Consider the following 10,079-nt stretch of genomic DNA (forward strand, 5'->3'; position numbering starts at 1 on the left):
TACCTTTTATCTGCCCCAGCACTTAGAATGGTGCTTGGCAAATAGTGAGCACTTAACAAATACCATCATTATTATTCATTCAATCGTATTTATGGATCCCTTACTGTGCGCAGTGCACTGTACTAAGTGCTTTGGAAAGTACAATAAGAGGCCTCAGTGACTGTGAGCCCATTGCTGGGCAGTGATTATCCCTATCTGTTGCCAAATTGTGCATTCCGAGCGCTTAGTACAGTGCTCTGCACAAAGTAAGTGCTCAATAAATACGATTGAATGAATGAACAGTAAACAGTGACAATCCCTGCCCAGGACTAGCTCACAGTCTAGAGGGAAGGAGACAGACATCAATACAAATAAACAGACGTCCAACCTGGATAGTTTGTATCTACCCCAGTGCTCAGTACAGTGCCTGGCACATAGTAAGCCTTTAAATACCATAAAAGACAAAAGGCTGAAGGCAAATTCAGGAAATTGGGGAAAAGGAGACTGCTGAAAGCCCTCATATCACAAAAGTACCACGTCATCTACTTGGGGATGGAGACCACCCCGCAATGCCTTCCCTGTGCCCAGTGGCCTAAACTGTGGGCAGGGAATGTGTCTATTATTATATGGTACTCTCCCAAGCACTCAGTCCAGTGCTCTGCACACAGTGAGCACTCAATAAATACGATTAAATGAAAGAATGAATGAATGGTCAGCTTGTCCTCTTGGTTGCTTGGACACAGGGGGCAGAGAGCATCAATTTAGGTTTTTAAGTTATAATCCCCTCTCCTGAAGGTGGCCTTTTCCTCCTTTGAAACTTTAGGCCCACAATGGCCCCACTCTCCTATTCTTTCTTGCAGCCAGGGCTAGGCTAAAGTCTACCAGTGCTCACGCACAACCAGCACATCTACCCAAAACGATCGGGTTGAGGAGAAACACGTTGGCCTCTTTGTCCTTTCCCCACAGTTCCTTCCCTCCAAAACATTCCACTTGGGACTACAGGCTAGTGTAGAGGGGCTTATGTGGTGCCCAAATGCTGCCAACTTTCAAAAGAGGTTAAAGGAATCCGAGTACCGAAGCTTGGTACAGTGCCTGGCACATAAGCGCTTCAAAAATACCATAATTATTACTTATTATTATTATTATTTCAGCAGATAGGGAAGACACCTCCGCATCTGACCTTTTCATTTATTCATTCAATCGTACTTACTGAGCGCTTACTGTGTGCAAAGCTCTGTACTAAGCATTTACTCTTCTCCCCCGCCCCCATGCAGCTCTACTGAAGCAAGGCTCTTCCTCTTGCGGCAAATTCTAGAAGGGGGCACCTCCAGGCCCCATCGATCACCCAGAACCGAGGCGTCACACGCACAAAAACGGTCTTGACGTAGCAGCCCTGTCTCGTGATCGGAGTATCGTGTTGACATTTGAGAAGTGGCCAGCACTCCAAATTCCAAAAACCATGAAGGAAAACAATGCTGACCTCTTAACTTCACTTCAAAAGATCAATGACCTAAAAATGAGTCACAGGTGTTCTATTATTCCAGTAACGGTGAACGCCACAGCAAGGGCGGGGGAGCTCCGCTTTCTCTCCGGCAGCAGAGGCGGGAAACAAGGAAGTCGGGGGAAAGGGAGCCGGGCGAAGAAGTCGGTTGGATCCACCCTCTCCATATCGGGGTGCAGAGGCTAAACAGGTGGCTGCCGGGTCGGGGGTTAGTTGGAGCTTTGGTGGAGCTAAATGCGGCATTCGGGAGCCCCCGAACCACCGACAAGCACCATGGACGGGGTTCACTATCCATATGTTCAAAGTCAGTCAATAGTATTTATTGAGCGCTTACTGGGTGCAGAGCCCTGAACTAAGCACTTGGGAGAGTACGATATAACAATAAACAGACATTCCCTGCCCACAGTGAGTAAAGCCCATGACATAGCGCTCATCGTGCTGTCTTTTCTAATTAGACTGCAACATTCTAGAATAGAGGGATCGTGTCTACTAGCTCTAGACTACTCTCCCAAGTGCTTAAAACAGTCCTCTGCCCAAAATAAGTGCTCAAAAAATATCTCTGATTGATTCTCAAGGGGCTTAAAATGACGCAAGCGTCCTAGTTGCCCAGACCCTGGATACCAATCAACTAGCCGTCTTTATTGAGCACTTACTATTTTTTTTAATAGCATCTGTTAAGTGCTTACTACATGCCAGGTACTGTACTAAGCGCTGGGGGGGATACAAGCTCAGCAGGTTGGACACAGCCCTGTCCCACATGGGGCTCACAAAAGTTGAGAAGCAGCATGGCTCAGCGGGAAAAGCCTGGGCTTGGGAGTCAGAGGTCAAGGGTTCTAATCCCGGCTCCGCCACTTGCCAGCTGTGTGACTTTGAGCAAGTCACTTAGCTTCTCTGTGCCTTAGTTATCTCATCTGGAAAATGGGGATTAAAACTGTGAGCCCCATATGGGACAACCTGATCACCTTGTATCCGCCCCAGCGCTTAGAACAGTGCTTTGTACATAGTAAGCACTTAACAAAAACTACCATTATTATTATTATTAAGTAGTAGTAATAATAAGTACTATTAGTAATAATAAGTACTTGGTATGGTACTTGCTCCTCTTTGCCCCTTTCCCTTCCCCGTAAAGCTGGAAGAGAGAAACAGCACAAACATCCTTGGCCACATGGATGGAGCAACATGAGTAAAATACTGAATAAGATACCTAAAAATTCAGGGGGAAACCTGACCTTTAAAGAAAAAAAGGCTTTTCCCTCCCTGGGAAATTGTCCACTTCCTCTCTTCTGGCTCTCAAATCTGGCCGGCATTAAGAGTCACAAGTAATGATTATTCTAAGTATGTGATGGAGAGAGACAAGCGCTTAAGTCATCAGACCACATTAAGTCCCCTCTGAAGGATCCATATTTCTGCAGCTAGTCGAAAGAGGGGATGATCCCTGGACACACCCTCGGATGCGAACGCGCTCACACGCTAAACACACGCACCCGCCAGTTTCCATGCCACTTCTAATCCTTCCCAGTTTCAAGGGGTGGCCAAAGCCCCAGATTGTGCTGAGTAATAATAACAATAATTATTATTATTATTATGGTATTTGCTAAGTGCTTACTATGTGCCAGGCTCTGCACACATACTAAGCGCTGGGGTGGATACAAGCAAATTGGGTTGGACACAGTCCCTGTCCCGTATGGGGTTCACGGTCTCGATTCCCATTTTACAGATGAGGAAACTGAGGGACAGAGAAGCCAAATGACTTGCCCAAGGTCACACAGCAGACAAGTGGCGGAGCAGGAATTAGAACCCATGAGTAGGTGAACCCAGGGCCCAGCTAGATAGCAAGAGGAGTGGTCTGGGCAGTGGGCGAGGGGAGGGAAGAGGGGAGTTGGGAAGCCTCTCCTCATCCACTTGGGTAGTCTGCATTGTGGATTAGACACGCCTGCGTAAACAGAAGGATACCGTGGGATTTCACTGAGTAACATCCAAGATACTTCCACGACACGCGGACATAAGAAGAAGAATAAGGGTGTCTGTTAAGTACTTGACCCTTGCCAAACACTGTGCTAAACACTGGGGTAGCTCCAGATTAATCAGATGAGACCCAGGCCCCATCCCACCCAAGGGCTCCCAGTCTAAGAGGGCGGGAGAAGAGGTTTCTCATCTCATCCTTATCGTCAGCATCATAAATGTGGTATTCGCGAAGGGTTTACTATCTGCCAAGCCCTGTACTAAGGGCTGGGGTTGATACAATGAATAAATTCAGACACAGGCTTTGTCCCACCTGAGACTCCTCTAGACTCAACTCATCATGGGCAGGGAACGTGTCTTGCTAATTCTCTTGTACTCTCCCAAGCACTTAAAACAGCGTTCTGCCCATAGCAAGTGCTCAATAAAATACCACTGTTTCACTGACTGACTCACAATCTAAGGAGGAGGGAGATCCCCATTTCGCAGATGAGGAAACTGAGGCACCAAGAAGTTAAGTGACTTGCCCATGGTCCAGGTAGGACCAGGTCAGTGTTAAAAATCAATGAAATCTTTTACCTGCAAATAGGTTTGATGCAAGAGAGGTTTGGGCCCACCCCCTGCTGAATCAATCCCAATTACGAAAAAGTCACAGAAATTCCAGAGAACAATGGTACACTCTTCCCTCTCTTTTTAGTTAGAGAGATGCTTATCTGACATCCAAATCTAGATCAAAATGCTAGGAATTTTTTTTATTTGGGCGGTTTCTCTGGCAAATGAATGCCACATTGTTAGCAAAGAAATGGCAAAGAAGTAACGGTGAAAGTCACCTTGGTATCTTCTAATCTCTTCCAATTTCCTAAATGTTTTCACGACCAGACATTTTGTAAAAAGAAAGTGTTTTAAATTGTAAATGAAAAGGCTCCAGTATTGTACATTATTATGGATGATATCATTTCATTCTGACATTTAGGCATGAATAGTTTAGCAAACTATTATATAAGAGTGCCAAAGGATAAAAGAATAAGGATAGGGGAAAGAAAGGCAGGAAAATTAGATTATTCATCTAATTTTTTCTCCACCCTTTGGGGAGCTGCAGAGAGAGCCCAACTGGATTTTTCAGAGCTTCCTGAAAAGGGGGTGAAAACCTGCATAATGATGCCCAGTAATATTTACTGAACATCTACTGTGTGCAGAGCACCACAGTAGGTGCTTAGAACAGTGCCTAGCACATAGCAAGCGCTCAACTAATACTATTACTATTATAAGTGCTTGGGAGAGTACGATAGAATTAGTAGTCAGGTCTCTGCTCTCAAGGAGCTTACAGTCTGGTGGGGAATGCAGATGCTAAAATAAATCACAGATAGAAGGAAGTAATTGAGTATGAGTCTTAAGCATAAACCACTGGAATAAATTACCAAGAAATATTAGAGAATCTCTTCTTATTTAATCAGTTGACACTCTGGGATGCAATCCTGCCATAAGGCTGGGATACCTCTTTGCAAAAGATGTCCACACCATGACCAGCTAGAAGCAAGGCCACGGCTATAATCACAGGGTTAATAATAATTGTGGTATTTGTTAAGCGCCTACTACATGCCGGACAGTGTTCTAAGCACTGGGGTGGATACAAACAAATCAGATAGGTCACAGTCCCTGTCCCACACGGGGCTCTCAATCTTAATCCCCACTTTAGAGATGAGGTAGCCGAGGCACAGAGAAGTAAAGTCAGTTGCCCTGGTCACGCAGCCGATACGTGGTGGAGCGGGGATTAGAACCCAGTTCCTTCTGACTCCCAGGCTCCACTAGGTCTCGCTGCTTCTCTGTTACTATCTCAACCTAATATACTGTGTGAATGTCAGCGATGTCACGTCACTGAGCAGGGGCAAAGCTCCCTGGGATGACTCATATCATCCCAACAAGAGTGGTTAGGGGAGAACCAAAGGAGTGCCATACTCCCCAACTCTTCTCGTGCAAAGTACTAGGGAGGCATTTTATGCCACTGCCTACCGAAGGACCCCTGGAGTTACCCAATCCCGGAAAGTAAGTCTACCGTCAGATTCCCGATGGCCTTTCCGGCCCTTCAATTTTGGCTCTATAGTACTTACCTAAGACTCTGAGCCTGTTGTGGGAAAGCTGGTAGAGAAGCAGCATGGTCTGATGGCTAGAGCACAGGCCTGGGAGTCAGAAGGATCTGGGTTAAATAAATGTTGGTATCTGTTAAGAGCTTACTATGTGCCGAGCACTGTTCTAAGCTCTGGGGTAGACAGAGGGGAATCAGACGGTCCACGTGGGGCTCACAGTCTTAATCTCCATTTTACAGATGAGGTAACTGAGGCACCGAGAAGTTAAGTGACTTGCCCAAAATCACACAGTTGACAAGTGGCCGAGCCGGGATTCGAACCCATGACCTCTGACTCCAAAGCCCGTGCTCTTTCCACTGGGTTCTAATCCCTGCTCTGCCAATGTCTGCTGTGGGGCCTTAGGAAAGTCACTTCACTTCTCTGGACCTCATTTACCTCACCTGTAAAATGGAGATTAAGATTGTGAGCCCCATATAATAATGTTGGTATTTGTTAAGCGCTTACTATGCGCAGAGCACTGTTCTAAGTGCTGGGGTAGATACAGGGTAATCAGGTTGTCCCACGTGAGGCTCCCAGTCTTAATCCCCATTTTACAGATGAGGTAACTGATGGGACATGGGTTGTGTCCAACCTGATTAGACCTCCCATTTAGTGTGTGAGCCCATTTTTGGGCAGGGATTGTCTCTATCTGTTGCCGAATTGTACATTCTAAGCGCTTAGTACAGTGCTCTGCACACAGTTAGCGCTCAATAAATACGATTGAATTAATGAATGAATTAGCTTTCATCTACCCCAGTGCTCAGTACAGTGCCTGGCACGCTGTAAGCGCTGAACAAATATCATTAAAAAGGAAGAAAGAGACTGTGACTGACCCATTATCTTCTCCAGTACACAGTAACTCTGATCAGTTATGCACTTACTATGTACCAAGCACTGTACTAAACTCTGGGGTAGGCACAAGATAACCAGGTCCAACACAGTGCCTGTCCCCCCAGGGGCTCACAGGTAGTGAATCCCATTTTAAAGAGGAGGAAATTGAGGCACAGAGAAGTGATTTGCCTAAGCACAGTACTCGGCCCATAGTAAACACTTAACAAACTCCACCATTATTATTGTTAGAAAGAGGAGGAGCAACGTGGCTTAGTGGAAAAAGCGCAGGCTTGGGAGTCAGAGGATGTGGGTTCTAATCCCAGCCCACCACTCATCTGCTGTGTGACCTTGGGCGAGCCACTTAAATTCTCTGTGCTTCAGTTACCTCATCTGTTAAGTGGGGATTAAGATTGTGAGCCCCACATGGGACAACTTGGAACAGAGCTTGGCACATAGTAAGCTCTTAACCAATACCATACTTATTATTAAGAAGGAGAAGAAGGAGCTGGGGCAGTTGAGTGTCTTCCCCCACCCCCCAACACACACACACACACACTCACCTCCTGTCTGGCACTGGTGCTTTCACTTGTGATTGTCTCAGGGGACAGGAAGAGGAGGAGAGGAGGCCGAGGAATCAGTAAAGGTGATAGTGATTGCATATGGCCCAAAATCCAATTTCGGGCAGTGAAGTCATAAACTGAATGGTACTCTGTGACCTGGAAGATTAAACATATTTTCCTAAATGCTATCCTAACAGTCAAAGAGCCGTTCATTCAATCGTATTTATTGAGCACTTACTGTGTGCAGAGCACCGTACTGAGCGCTTGGAAAGTACAGTTCGGCAACAGAATCCCTACCCAACAACGGGCTCACAGTCTAGAAGGGGGACACAGACGATGAAACAAAACAAGTGGACAGGCATCAACAGCATCAAAATAGATAAATAGAATTATAGATAAATACACATCATTAATAATATAAATAGAATAATAAATACTTACAAATATACACAAGTTCTGTGGGATGGGGAGGGGAGTAGAGCAGTGGGAGGGAGTAGGGGCGATAGATTAAGGCACTGAAAATGGAGAGTGCAGTCTATAAGAGATTAACTGTCTCCTAGCCCAGGATTGGGAATCAAGAGATCTGCGTTCTAATCTCAGTTTCAACACTTGCCTATGTGACCTTGGGCAAGTCACTTAACTTGTCCGGACCTCAGTTTCCTCATCTACAAAATGGGAATGAAACTTCTGTTCTCCATCTCTCTTATAGGTTGTGAGCTCCATTGGGCTTAATCGGATTAGCCTCTATCGGCCCCAGAGTTTAGCAGTGCTTGGCGCATAGTAAGCCCTTAAATACTGCAATGATTATGCCACCGCCTGCTCCAGTTGACCTGGAAAAGTCTGAGTGAATGGATGCTTGGGGGGAATTGAGTATAATAATAATAATAATGTTGGTATTTGTTAAGCGCTTACTATGTGCAGAGCACTGTTCTAAGCGCCGGGGTAGATACAGGGTAATCAGGTTGCCCCACGTGAGGCTCACAGTTAATCCCCATTTTCCAGATGAGGTAACTGAGGCACAGAGAAGTTAAGTGACTTGCCCACAGTCACACAGCTGACAAGTGGCAGAGCCGGGAGAATACAACATTCATTTCTTCTTATTCATTCTTCCAGTCATAGGTGCCAACTCACTAGGGCTTTTTGAGCTGGAGTCCCATCCTTGCTCATCCCAGGTCTCCGAAAACACCTGAGACTTTCCATCAGAGCCGCAAAGACCAAAAAATAAAGGCTTTCTAGTCCATTAGTCCTCTGTAGCCTGTCCCCTTCCAGTCTCCTACCACTCCACACTCTGAAAACCCAGCCCCTTTTTCACTCATACTCGAAATGAAAGTGAGTCACCCAGACGTCCAACCTTATCAACTGAAGAAATGTGATTTCTGCAACCATTCAGCCGCTGGGTTTTCAAGCAGCTTGGCCCAGAGGAAAGAGCACGGGTTTGGGAGTCCGCCATAATCCCAGCTCTGCCACTTGCCTACTTGGTGACCTTGGATTAGTCACCTAACTACTCTGTGCTTCGGTATCCGCATCTGTGAAGTGGGGATTTACTACCTATCTTCTCCTTGACTGTGCACCTCATGTGGAACAGGGACTGTCTGACCTGGTTGTAATATCTTTATCCCAGTGCCTGATACATAATAAGCGCTGAACAAACACCATGATGATTATTATTATTACACGGGACATAAAGAGGCGGTGTCTTCCATCTTCCATATGGGACCTGACAGCCCCGTTGAGGTGAGGTAGGCGGCTGTTCCTTCAAACCTGCGTCCCGGCCCGCCCTGTCCCTACCCTCAGAAGGCCCCCGGGGCCCACAGTTTGAAGGGCTTAGCTTCCTGAAACACGATACACGATCTGCCACAGCTCACCTCCTCAACTTTCGCAGGTTTGCTCTGTCAATAGTAATAACAATGGCATTTTTTAAGCACTTACCAAGTGCCAGACACCATACTGAGCACTGGCGCAGGTACCAGACAATCAGGTTCCGCCTGGGGTTCGTTGCTTAATTGGGAGGGAAAAGAGGTACCGAATCCCCCTTTTGCAGACGAGGAACTGAGGTTAAAGAGAAATGAATTGACTTGCCCACGGTCACACGGCCGACAAGTGACAGAGCCAGGATTAAAAACCTGACTCCCAGGCCCGTGCTCTTTCCACTAGGCCACACTGCTTTTTGATGGATTTCGCACGGAGCTGGTTAGCCACCTGGGGAGAGCCCCCCAGTCCTAACTTCCATTCAGCGACTCCTGGTTGGGGGACCAGATTGTGGGCAGGTAACATGTCTACCAACTCTGCTGTAATATACTCTCCTAAAGTCTCGGTACGGTAATCATAATAATAATAATGTTGGTATTTGTTAAGCGCTTACTATGTGCAGAGCACCGTTCTAAGCGCTGGGGTAGATACAGGGTCATCAGGTTGTCCCACGTGAGGCTCACAGTCTTAATATCATTTTTCAGATGAGGGAACTGAGGCACAGAGAAGTTGTGACTTGCCCACAGTCACACAGCTAACGAGTGTCGGGGCTGGGATTCGAACCCATGACATCTGACTCCTTAAGATCGGGCTCGTTCCACTGAACCACGCTGCTTCTCTAAAAGTGGGTATTTGTTAAGCGCTTACTATGTGCCGAGCACTGTTCTAAGCGCTGGGGTAGATACAGGGTATTCAGGTTGTCCCTCGTGAGGCTCACAGTCTTCATCCCCATTTTACAGATGAGGGAACTGAGGCTCAGAGAAGGGAAGTGACTTGCCCAAAGTCACCCAGCTGACAGGGGGCAGAGCGGGGATTGAAACCCATGACCTCTGACTCCTAAACCCGGGCTCTTTCCACTGAGCCACACTGCTTCTCTAAAAGTTGGTATTTGTTAAGCACTTACTATGTACCAAGCACGGTTCTAAGCACTGGGGGAGATAGAGAACAATCAGGTTGTCCCACGTGAGGCTCCCAGTCTTCATCCCCATTTTAATAATAACGTTGGTATTTGTTAGGCGCTTATTACGTACCGAGCACTGTTCTAAGCGCTGGGGGGAGATACAGAACAATCAGGTTGTCCCATGTGAGGCTCCCAGTCTTCATCCCCATTTTCCAGATGAGGTCACTGAGGCCCCGAGAAGGGCAGTGACTTGCCCA

At 46.7% G+C, this 10,079-nt stretch overlaps 1 long non-coding RNA gene across 1 annotated transcript in view; it reads right to left on the reverse strand.

Annotated features, from left to right (window-relative positions):
• The window catches only part of LOC114816242, a 33,756-nt gene extending 23,767 nt beyond the window's left edge, over window positions 1-9,989 (reverse strand). Inside the window, exons 1-2 of the long non-coding RNA XR_003764005.1 lie at window positions 9,953-9,989; window positions 6,954-7,109 (exon numbers count right to left, since the gene is read on the reverse strand). This is a non-coding gene — a long non-coding RNA (uncharacterized LOC114816242). The remainder of the gene's footprint in view (window positions 1-6,953; window positions 7,110-9,952) is intronic.
• Window positions 9,990-10,079: the final 90 nt, after the last annotated feature.

The sequence above is a fragment of the Ornithorhynchus anatinus genome, chromosome 13 (assembly GCF_004115215.2).
Source record: "Ornithorhynchus anatinus isolate Pmale09 chromosome 13, mOrnAna1.pri.v4, whole genome shotgun sequence".
In the NCBI taxonomy this organism is placed as follows: Eukaryota; Metazoa; Chordata; class Mammalia; order Monotremata; family Ornithorhynchidae; genus Ornithorhynchus; species Ornithorhynchus anatinus.